We start from the raw sequence: 13,296 nt of genomic DNA, 5'->3' as shown, positions 1-13,296 counted from the left end.
CATTGAGCCTTCACAGGACCAAGGTCCTTTTCTCCCATTGATGGTCAACAAGGCCATCCTCTGCTACATATGCAACTGGAGACATGGGTGGCTTCATGTGTACTCTTTTGGTTGGTAACATAATGGTGATGATTTTAGAGAAGTCCTAATATTCTGAGAAAAATATGTATTGTNGGATNTTTAGCAGANATGGTCTTTAGACAATTAATAGATATTAGTAGATATTAATAGATATTAGGTCTTTTGATTAATGATCATACNTAATCCTAGTATTTACTTATTTTTTCCATGTTATCTGTCTAAATGTTCAAGTGAGGTATTGATATCATGCATTTCTACTGTAATTTTATGTTTAACGATACTTTCTTTATGAAGTTGAATGTGTTTATAAGTATATATGCATATTTGTAATCTCAGATTGATGGATTGACCTCAATCAAAATCATATAACTCTCTTCCTCTATAATCACAAGATTTGGTTTTAAACCTATTTTATTGGATAATAGAATGNTACTGCCTTCTTGTCTTTTGATTTCATTTGTTTAGAATATTTTTCTTTAAATTAAGATGTTTATCTTTGCAGATAAAAAAGAATTCAGTTTTCTAATTTTATCTGCTAGTCTGTGCCTTTTGGCATATAACTGACATGCCACTGACACACAGTTATAAATGAAAGCGAGTTTTCTTCCCTGTCATTTTGCAGATTTTGCAGTGTTTGGGGCTTTCTTGGTTTCCTTTTGTTTAATGGGTGTCATGACAACCTTTGCTTTTTTTTCCTGTAGCTTCTTGAACATGTTTACCTTTCCCTTCAGATTCAAATATCCCTTTCAGCATTTTCTATAGGACTGGATTCCACTTCTTAAATTTCTTTTCTCTGTTTTAAGATAGAGAGATTTTCTTTTTCCACCAATAACTAGGTTGTATTGGTAGTTTTGGTATTTCTGGGTGTCAAAAGCACCAGCTCAAGCTGCCCTTGATGCATAGGCTTGTACTGAAACATCACATGTTGTTCGAATAAATGAGGCTCTGGATGTGACTTGTTCGATTTTTTTTTAGTGCTTTCAATATAATTTCCTTGTTCTGTACATATACTGTTTTCTCTGAAATATGGGGGGAAGAGTTTTTCTTCAGGTCCTGTCTACTGGATGTTTTTATACATTATACCAGGAAGGGCTTCTCTTAACCATAGATACTTTCCCAATGATTTAGCACAGACGATTTTATTTATTTTATATAAAATACTTTTCTTCCCTCTATTCTCACTATATGTAGATTCTGATTGTTCATAGAGTATCAGAGTTGTTAACATGTTCTCCTCATTTGTATTTTTTTAAAAATTATCATTGAAAATATCAGGTTTTTAAATTTTATAAAGATACATAATTAGAAAAATTGTCAAATATTCACCTTCTACTCATTTGTGAATTAAATTCTTAAATTAAATTAAAGTATATTTTAAGCACTGTTCTCATTAGTAGTCTGCAGGAAATTGATAATTCCTTGGAAAATTTAAAAATAATGATATACTTTAATGTATACTTTAGGACAAAAGAAATGAACCGGTTTTTAAGAGCATGAGGCGATTCTTTAACTGAACTCTTCAAAAAAGAAAACAAATAGGAAAGGGAGGGAATTAAAGAAGCCCTGAAATATAGAGTATTTAGTATATAGAGAATATTTAGTATGAATAAATATATAGTATACTTAGTATATAGAGTCCTAAAAGACAAAAAGGACAGATGCATGTGGATTTCTTTCAGCGTTGTTTTAATATGTGATCATAATTCATAAATCATAATTGTTTATATTTATTACTAATATTTAATGGTAAGTATGAAATCTGGCTTTTGAGCCAGAAATTTTATCTAATATACAATAGAGAGATGACAATGATTTCTTAGTCCTCTTCTGCTTGTAGTTTGCGTCATTCACTTGGCTTCCCTGTCTGTAATGTGAATTCACATTAAACAGAAGGTTTATTCAAACACGTATTTTATGCAAGTTATCATCTTGTTAAAAGCACAGTAAACTCACTAGGCTTCATTATTATTATGTATAAGGCTATTGTTAATTTCTAGTACAGCAGATGTTATTCTGTGTTTCTTAAAATGGCACTGATATAAATCTCTGAGATACCAAAGCAATTCTTAAGGAGGGTTCCTTTTTTTGCTCAAGTGTCGGTTCCCATTTCCCCCTTAGGTGCTTTCCCTGCATTCTACATGGCACCTTCCCTTTCAGACAGCATTGCTAGTATTCCACACTGGTGAACAGAGCTTTGCAGAATGATTAACTGGAGGTCTCCTGCTGTGCACAGTTGTTAGAAGCTGGTACAGCAGATGTTTCTCCTTCAGATCTTTAAGGACTCTAATTGAGTGAAAAAAAATATTGTTTTACTTAATTCAATTTACTACCTGCTTTGATTTGCAAAATTTGTAGTTTAACTCTACAAGAATATATTGTCTTGAACAAGTAGATTTATCCAATATATGACTCAGGCATGTACTGATAAAATATAAAGGACTGACATCAGTAAAAAATAGATTTTCAGAAATTCAGAGAATTTCCTTTGAACTTGGATTAACTCTTTTTATCAGAACGTCTTAATTGGTTCTATAATTCTTAAGGTCTAGAACATTTCTTTGCAGATTACTGCTATGTCTTTTGGCCTAGACTCTAAGTATTGAATATGTTTTCCTTTTACTTATATACTTATTAATTATTTATTTTAGAGATAATAAAATTTAACACAGGGTATCACAAATGCTACAAAAGCACTTAACAACTGAGTTATAGCTCCACCTTTATATGTATTTTAGTGACATTTTTAGTTTCTGTAAAAACCCTGTTATATTATGTGAATTTGTATTAGTTTTAAATCCAGATGTGGGATATGAGGCTGCCTCAGATTTTTCACAGTCACTATGAATGTCTCATGCTCTTGCAGGAGCACTTTTTTCTCTTTTTTTTTTTTTTTTGGCCAGCTGCATATAGTTTGTTTCAGATTCCAGTGACTCTTGAGAGGTCATAAATGCAAGAGGTTTGAGAAAGCCTCTAGGGGGTGTGCAGCCCTCCCTGTTACTATAGGTACGTGTTGCTGGTTCCTATTGCTGCTTTTGCTATTTCTGGATTTCTGGATTTCTGGATTGCTGGACTGCTGGATTACTGGATTATTGGTTTGCTGATTGGAGATATTTTGAGGACAAAGATGCACTTGCCCCAAGGAACCTGATGCCCCTAATAAGCAGGAAATAGTCTAACGTGGTCTAAGCCTTCTTTCCCCTCTAACCTTCTTTCTCTCCTGAGTGTTGGGGATGGGGATGTGGAATGAAATAGGGTGGAATAAGGGTTAAAAATGGGAAATATAATAAAACCCAATAAAGTAGCCCCAAAGTATGCCAAGTGTATGTTTCATATATATTTATATGTATATTATTTATATTCATATTGAGGCAATATATCAAGAAAATCTCCAAGCTGTCTTTGAACTCACTCTGTAACCTAGGCTTACTTTGAACTCCTGATCTTTCTTTCTCAGTCTCCCATGTAACTGGAATAATAAACTGGAGTCATCAGACCCAGTTAAGATTTTGATAACTTTGTTCCCCCTTCTAAGTGGGATTGAAGCATCCTCACTTGGGCACTCACTCCTTCTTCCTAAACTTCTTATGGTCAGTGGATTGTATCACAGTTGTTCTGTACTTTAACTCACTCAGGAGAATATTTTCTAGTTCCATCCATTCCACCTGCAAAAATTCATGATGTCTTTATTTTTAATTGCTGAATGATATCCCATTGTAATGAACAGTTGAATCCAGAGTAAATGAACCACATTTTCTGTATCCATTCTTTGGTTGAGGGACATCTGGGTTGCTGCCAGTTTCTGACTATTGAATAAGGCTGCTATGAACATAGCAGAGCTTGTGGTATGGTGCAGCATCTTTTGGGTGTAAGCCCAGGAGTGGTATAGCTGGGTTTTCAGGTAGAACTATTTCTAACTTTCTGGGTTTTGTTTGCTTGTTTGTTTGTTTTGTTTTTGTTTTTTGTTTGTTTGGGGTTTTTTTGAGACAGGGTTTCTCTGTATAGCTCTGGCTGTCCTGGAGCTCACTTTGTAGACCATGCTGTCCTCGAACTCAGAAATCCACCTGCCTCTGCCTCCTGAGTTCTGGAATTAAAGGCGTGCATCACCATGCCCGGCTATTTCTAACTTTCTGAGGAACCATCAGATTGATTTCCGAAGTGGTTGTACCAGTTTGCAATCCCACCAGCCAAGAAAGAATGCTCCTCTTTCTTCACCTTGCCAACAGTGAGGACTTCTTTTGTATATTAAGGCATAATTGTATTCATGTATAGCTTCAAGTTAGAAAATCCTATTAACATATATTCATGTTCTTCACAAAATATGAGATAGTGAGGAGCTTTAAAAATTAAAAACAAAGAAGAATAAGTTAAAATATACCATGCACAAAAAATAAATAACATGACATGCTTAGTGACATGGACTCATCACCACATTTGGCTTCTTACATAGATGCTGGGGCATTTTATCTAGGATATGAGAGTGTTTTCAATGTCACTTATTCACTTGTATGTTATAATATCATTTAACCACATAAATGATTAATACTTTACCTATAGTCTTTCATATTATCTACTTAATATAAAAATGTCAAAAATTAAACCTCATTATAAAAGTACACTATATCTAGTTAAATTAATTAATATTACTTGAAAGACATAAGATGACTACATTGTCATATTTATATTGTCACAAGACTAATATAAATTCTATAAACATATATTTAGTCCCCATTTTGTGATTTTATAGTTATAAATTTTAATTAACATTAGAATATCACTGATTATGTAGATCATACTAACCTTAAACTGACAATCCTCCTGCCTCAATCTCCAGATTTCTGAGACTATATGCTACTGTGTCCAGCTAAAAATCACATTATCATAATGGTTTCAAAAACATGAAAGCAGCCAAATTATCTTTATCAGCTTTTACTTACTTATTGTTTGGCAAATCCTTCAAATATTCTGTAGAAAGTATAAGATCAAGAGCAAATATTTGGGGAAACAATAAAGGAGATGCTATTAAGTAACTATTCCTTTAAACAGGGAATAAACCATAATTAAAGATTATAAAAGAAGAAAATTAGTATTCAAGTATCATAGCAAATTCAGAGGAGTTTTACTAAATGAATAATAAACATGGAAGATGTCAACAGGGAGACCAGTGAAAAATATGACACATCAAAAGTACTGTCATCATTTTTTGGAACAGAAGTGAAGAGAATATGAAAGGAGAATTTAAATAGTTATTTCTTTTATTGGTAAAGTTCAGCCATTGTTCCTTGACTTAATAGGACATATGTTAATGGTTAGCTGGAGCAAAGCACTTTGCAATAATCACATCTTACATATATATCTTTAATATTAGTACAAATCAAAATTTCATCCCCAAATATCCATTTGTTTGTATTTATGATCACATTATGATCTGGCTGGTTCCTTGAAATGAGATCATTTTATGCATGGTAAATGCAGGTACCCTTGTTCACTTTGTAAATATCCTTATTCTTTCTTTAAACAACCCGAACTTCCATATTTGTTGCTGAGTAGTTATTATATTTCCTTTAAAATGCAAAGTATTATACTCTTCCAAGTATATGGTTTAAGCAGACATACTCAATACTAGCTTTTAATGGGGTCAAATAAATTCAATTAGCTAGCAGAAATTATCACCTGCTCTATGGTAAATTGTAACTGACTAGAGTGCTGAGGAGTTTGCATCTTGAAGCCCTTTTGCTTGTCTCTAAGAACATGCAGTTGAAACAGAAAGATAGACTATGGAGTTCTACGAACAAAAATATATGGTACAACAGAAAGCATACACTTGTTTTAAACTACTGAATATTATCTTAGCATAAGGAATTATGCTTACATGAAGTTCACAGTGAGGAAGAACATATGAATGATATTGATTTAATGCCTATAATTAGTTTTTACTGATATTTGGTACTTTTTTTCTAAATTGGTTTTCAGCTTTAAAATATCACTGTATGTGTTACCACAATGAAGATTAATATATTCATAAGATGATATTCGGATATCAAGACAAACTGCATTCAAGATTCAAATAGGTGAACCTCTTATTTAGTATATTTATAACCTCCGAGTGAAACCACACGAGAGAATATTGATTGTGGCTTACACTTTAGAGATCAAGAAACTCACATAGATATATTTGACAACCCCCCCCCCCCAATTCCACCAGAGAACTCCTAAACCTGATAAACAACTTCAATGAAGTAGCTGGATATAAAATTAACTCAAACAAATCAATGGCCTTTCTCTACACAAAGGATAAACAGGTTGAAAAACAAATTAGGAAAACAATACACTTTACTATAATCACAAATAATATAAAATACCTTGGTGTGACTCTAAGGAAGTGAAAGATCTGTATGATAAGAACTTCAAGTATCTGAAGAAAGAAATCGAAGAAGATCTCAAAAGATGAACAGATCTCCCATGCTCATGGATTGGCAGGATTATATAGTAAAAATGGCTATCTTGCCGAAAGCAATCTACAGATCCAATGCCATTCCCATCAAAATTTCAACTCAATTCTTCACAGAGTTAGAAAGAGCAATTTGCAAATTCATCTGAAATAACAAAAACCTAAAATAGCAAAAACTATTCTCAACAATAAAAGAACCTCTGGTGGAAACATCATCCCTGACCTCAAACTGTACTAAAGAGTAATTGTGATAAAAACTACATAGTATTGGGACAGTGACAGAAAGATAGATCAATGGAAGAGAATTGAAGACCCAGAAATGAACACACACACCTCTGGTTCCTTGATCTTTGACAAAGGAGCTAAAACCCTTCAGTGGAAAAAAAGACAGCATCTTCAACAAAGCATGTAGAAGAATGCAAATTGATCCATTCTTATCTCCTTGTACAAAGCTGAAGTCTAATTGGTTCAAGGAACTTCACATAAATGCAGAGACACTGAAACTTATAAAAGAGAAAGTGGGGAAAAGCCTCGAAGATCTGGGCACAGGGGAAAATTTCCTGAACAGAAATCTTTTTACTTTCATTATGTAATTCATTATATAGCTTACTTATTTTCCTACTTAATGCTATACAAAATTGAAGCTTTATGTTAATGTCATTTGAACGTTATTTTGAAGTATTACTTAATAATTTCACATTAATATCTACATATCTTCTTTATAATGGGTCTTGATATGATTTCTTGCTCATGTTTGTTACCTGGGAGTATTAGATAAAAGAAGTTGAAGTGAATTGTGGTCTTAGATCTTTAAAAGGTTACGATGAAAGTCAGAGAATAGAAAGAATGAAAATAATTTCTACACAAGGGAAATTGGCAGTCCACACAAGTTGAAAAAAGTAGGGTGTGAAGAATTTTATTATATTCTATTAAAAAGTAAGGTCAAAAAATTGATATCCTGTAACTGAGATTATGATTTATCATTTTCTTACTACTGGCATCAATTACTTGGCATACTACCCTCTCCCTCATAGTAAATCCTGCATATTGAGTGAAATATCCATGTGTTGGTCTTCCTTCTTCTTCATTTTCTTGTGTTTTGGAGATTGTATCTTGGATATTCTAGGTTTCTGGGCTAATATCCATTTATCAGTGAGTGCATATCAAGTGAGTTCTTTTGTGATTGGNTTACCTCACTCAGGATGATATCCTCCAGATACATCCATTTGCCTAAGAATTTCATAAATTCATNGNTTNTAATNGCTGAGTAGTACTCCATTGTGTAAATGTACCACANTTTCTGTATCCATNCCTCTGTTGAGNGACATCTGGGTTCTTTCCAGCTTCTGGCTATTATAGATAGGGCAGCTATGAACATAGTAGAGCATGTGTCCTTATTACCAGTTGGAACATCTTCAGGGTATATACCTAGAAGAGGTATTGCTGGATCTGCCGGTAGTACTTTGTCCAGTTTTCTGAGGAACCACCAGACTAATTTCCAGAGTGAGTGAAAACTGAGAAGTATCAGTATCAACTGTGTGCGCATGTTGTCAGTCAATTCAATTAATTTGTTTTTACAAAAATTGGTGTCTATATCTATGTCTAAGTACTTAAAATAAGTAAGGCATGTGATTATCATAAACAGAAAAGGTAGTCATACTTTTTTCTTTTAATAGGTCTTATTGGATATTTTCTTTATTTACATTTCAAATGTTATCCCCTTTCCTGGTTCAACCACCCTCCCCCTTAAATCCTCTATCACATTCCTCCTCCCCCTGCTTCTATGAAGGTGTTCCTCTACCCACCCACCCTCTCCCACCTCCCTGTCCTCAGTTCCCCCACACTGGGGCATCTATCGAGCCTTCATAGGACCAAGGAGCTCTCCTCCCATTGATGCATAAAAAGGACATCCTCTGCAATGTATACAGCTGGAGCCATATGTACTCCTTTGTTGATGGCTTAGTTTCTGGGAGCTCCTGGAGGAGTGGTTGGTTGATATTATTGTTCTTCCTATGGGGTTGAAAACCCCTTCAGCTCCTTCAGTCCTTTCTCTAATTCCTCTATTGGGGACCCCATGTTTAGTCCAATGGTTGGCTGTGAACGTCTGTCTCTATATTTGTAAGGCTCTGGAAGGGCCTCTCAGGAGACAGCTGTATCAATCTTGAAATCAAAATGATGTCATTGTTAGCATATATAATTTCAAGTCAGTTCTAAAATATTGTTTTGAAAACTTAAAAATAAAAGGTCCTTCATATACCGTAATTTTGGATAAATGGGAATGTATATAATAGAGTTCACATTAAGTGCATCCCTAACTTAATAAACTCACATCTTTTGAAAATATGATTATCTAACTTCCTATTTAGCATATATAATGACATATAAGTATACAACTTTATGAATACCCAATCAAACAGCATAAATTTTATTTGGAAAAAAACACAACAGTATTCTTTTTGTGTGCAGTTAATTTTTTATATAACAAAAGGTAATTAAGGTCATTGTTTCTACTCTTCATTGCTACAACATTACTCAATTCAAAAATTTGATAGATCTGTGAGTTTATTGTTTTCCACTCTGTTAGTCAAAATTACACATGATCAGTTCAATTTCAGGAATATTGTAAATGTCATTTGTACAACAGGCTGTGTCATGGTTACTCTATTACAATTACATCTCCTGGAGACATAGTTGTTATTATATTTTCTATATACATGAAATTATTGGTAATGTTCTGAACATAGTCAAAAGTCAATTTTAAGCAAGATGTTAAAGTGATGCATTATTAGCTGCAAATCTACATATAAATAAAAAATATTAAAGATCTCCTCCCAGACTATGGTGTGAAGCTGGCACTTATATAAAACTTTCAATTTCACATTCTAGTATCTTTGTTACTAGAAGGTACTCTGAAGGCTATCAAAAGAGTAACCTAAACCCCTATCCAGGAACAGAAACTTTGATTTACAATCTGTCTTCCCAGGAAAAAAAAATGTTCAAGGGCAGTGGTGCCAAAATTCCTGTGTGAATAACCAACAGATACCTGATTTGAAGTATGACCTATTCCATAAAATGCAACCGATTTCTGACATTATTTAGGTAACTATGAACCAGAGTTGAAATAATCTAAAGACCTAGTATAAAACCAAATACTAGTCTTAAAAAAGAAGCAAAAATATAATTACTCCTAATGATGAAAAAACAAAAGAAAATAAGGGGATCTGGAGAGATGGCTTAATGGTTAAGAGCAATTCTTACTATTCCAGGGGACACGGGTTCAATTCCAAACACCCAATGGCAGCTCATAACTGTCTGTAACTGCAGTTCCAGAGAATCTGACACACCCACACAGGCATACATTCAGTCAATACACCAATGTACCTAAGATAAAAATAAACAAACACTTAAAAGAAGATGTAAATAACAGTTTACCACCTTTTAAATTGCTGAGAGTAGATTTTTTTAATATGTACTCACAAGAAAAAGTGGTAAATATGAGAGATAGGGAATATTAGTGTCTACATATCTGAAACAAACACATTGTGCATGATAAATACTTAGAGCTTCTATTTGTTACATAAGGACTAAAGAAGACATTGATAGTAATACAAAATTAAGGATAGAGGGCTGGTGAGAGGGATCCCTGAGGATAGGCGCTTGTCACCCAGACTGATGACTTAAGATTTATTCTCAGGAGCCATATGATGGAAGGAGAGAACTGACTCTCATTTGTCCTTCTTACTTCTGAACTGTGCATGTCCTCCAGTAAAAAATGAAAAGCTGAAAAAAGAAAATTAATTTCATTAGGAACTTGGTTGCTACCTGAAAGGCTTTGGAATATTTTTTATTAAGAATTATATTTCTTTACATCACAAAGCTTGCCCCTCCCAGTCCCCCTCCCAGTCCCCCTCCCAGATCTCTTCACCCCATCTCCTCTCCCCTTCACCTCCGAGAGGGTGACTCTTCCAGCATGCCCCTTTCCTGAAGCATCAAGTCTCTGCAGGATTAGATCAATCTTCTCCCACTGAGGCCATAGGTGCTACAAATGTGCCAGGGGCCTCTGACCAGCCTGTGTATGCTCTTTGTTTGGTGGTTTAGACTCTGGGAACTCCCAGGGGTCCAGCTTGGTTGACCCTGTTGGTCAACAGTGTTGCCATCCCCTTCTGCACATTCAGTCCTTCCCCTAACTCTTCCATGGAAGTCCCCAACCTCAGTCTAATGGTTGGCAATAACTACTTGCATCTGTCTCAGTCAGCTGCTGGTAGAACTTCACAGGGGACAGCCATGGTAGATGCCTGTCTGCAAGAACAACATAGCATCAGTGATAGTGTCAGTTTGATGCCTGCACATGAGATGGATCCCAAGTGGGGCCTGTCACTGTCCAGCCATTCCTTCAGTCGCTGATCCATTTTTATCCCTGCATTTCTTTTAGACAGGAATAACTCCGGATCGATTCTACTGCCCACCTTATGCTATAGGAGTTCCTTGTGTGTTAATATATACTGTTTCATCTTTTCTACTAAATGATTTCTCGCAATTCCTCACACATTCCATTCTGTCCATGTCATATTCATTCTGTACTCACATCTGCCAAAGCATTACCCAGACTCTATCAATACATGATCTTGCTTAGTCAGAAAATAACCAGGGAAACTCTTCCTTTCTCTCGGAAAGTAAAACTCCCTGTATTGCTTAGAATTTCTGTTCCTGTGATGAAAATACCATAACCAGAAAAAAAAAAAGCAACATGGGATGAAAGCACTAATTTTGTTGAAGTTTCCACATCATAGTTTATCATCAACAGAAGTCAGGATAGGTACTCAAGCAGTGGAGGAATCTGGAGGCATGAACTGATGTAGAGGCCATGGAGGGATGCTGCTTACTCATGACTTGCTCAGCTGGCTTTTTAAATTTAGACTCCAGGACCACTTTCCCAGGGATGACACTACTCACAATGGGCTAGGCCCATCCCAATAAGTCACTTAATTTTTTTTTTAACTTTTTCCAATTTTCTATTAGTTATTTTCTTCACTTATATTTCAAATGCTATCCTGAAAGTCCCCTATACCCTCCCCCACCCTGCTCCCCTATCCACTCACTCCCACTTCTTGACCCTGATGTTCCTCTGTACTGGGGCATATAAAGTTTGCAAGACCAAGGGGCCTCTCTTCCCAATGATGGCCAACTAAGCCATCTTCTGCTACATATGCAGCTCTGGGGGTACTGGTGAGTTCGTATTGTAGTTCTACCTATAGGGTTGCAGATCCCTTCAGCTCCTTGGGTACATTCTCTAACTCCTCCATTGGGGGCCCTGTGTTCCATCCACTAGCTGACTGAGCATTCACTTCTGTGTTTGCCAAGCACTGGCATAGCCTCATGAGAGATGGCTATACCAGGGTTCTTTCAGCAAAATCTTGTTGTCATGTACAATACTGTCTGCGTTTGGTGGCTGATTATGATATGGATCCCCAGGTTGGGTAGTGTCTCTATGGTCCATCCTTTCATCTCATCTCCAAACTCTGTCTCTGTAACTCCTGTCATGGATATTTTGTTCCGAATTCTAACAAAGAACAAAGTATCCACACTTTGGTATTCCTTCTTCTTGAGTTTCATGTGTTTTGAAAATTATATCTTGAGTATTCTAAGTTTCTGGGCTAATATCCACTTATCAGTGAGTGCATATCATGTGAGTTCTTTTGTGGTTGGGTTACCTCACTCAGGATGATACCCTGCAGATCCATCCATTTGCCTAGGAATTTCATAAATTCATTGTTTTTAATAGCTGTGTAGTACTTCATTGTGTAAATGTACCACATTTTCTGCATCCATTCCTCTGTTGAATGACATCAGGATAATTTCCAGCTTCTGGCTATTATAAATAAGGCTGCTATGAACATAGTGGGACATGTGTACTGATTACCAGTTGGAACATCTTTTGGATATATTCCCAGGAGAGGAATTGTTGGATCCTCCTGTAGTACTCTGTCTAATTTTCTGGGGAATCACCAGACTGATTCCAGAGTGGTTGTACAAGCTTGCAATTCCACCAACAATGGAGGAGTCATTCTCTTTCTCCACATCCTCAACAGGATCTGCTGTCACCTGCATTTTTATCTTAGCCATTCTGACTATGAGGTGGAATCTTAGGGTTGTTTTGATTTACACTTCCCTGATGATTAAGGATGTTTAACATTTTTTTAAGGTTCTTCTCAGCCATTCAATATTCCTACTTGAGAATACTTTGTTTAGCTCTGTGCCCCATTTTTTAATGGGGTTATTTGATTTTCTGGAGTCCATCTTCTTGAGTTCTTTATATATATTGAATATTAGTCCTCTATCTGATTTAGTATTGGTAAAGATCCTTTCACAATCTGTTGGTGTCCTTTTTTCTTATTGACAGTGTCTTTTGCCTTGTAGAAGCTTTGCAATTTTATGAGTGCCCATTTGTCAATTCTTGATCTTACAGTACAAGCAATTGCTGTTCTAGTCAGGAACTTTTTTTCCCCTGTGCCCATATCTTCAAAGCTTTTCCCCACTATCTCCTCTATAAGTTTCAGAGTATTTGCTTTTATGTGGAGTTCTTTGATCCACTTAGACTTGACCTTAGTAAAAGGAGATAAGAATGGATCATGAAAGGATATAAGTACAGAGACAAAATTTAGAGCTAAGATGAAAGGATGGACTATCCGGAGACTAACCCATCTGGGGATCCATCCAATCATCAGCCACCAAACCCAGATACTATTGCATATGCCAGCAAGATTCTG

The sequence above is a fragment of the Mus pahari genome, chromosome 5, assembly GCF_900095145.1.
Source record: "Mus pahari chromosome 5, PAHARI_EIJ_v1.1, whole genome shotgun sequence".
Lineage (NCBI taxonomy): Eukaryota > Metazoa > Chordata > Mammalia > Rodentia > Muridae > Mus > Mus pahari.
This window is presented reverse-complemented; position numbering follows the sequence as displayed.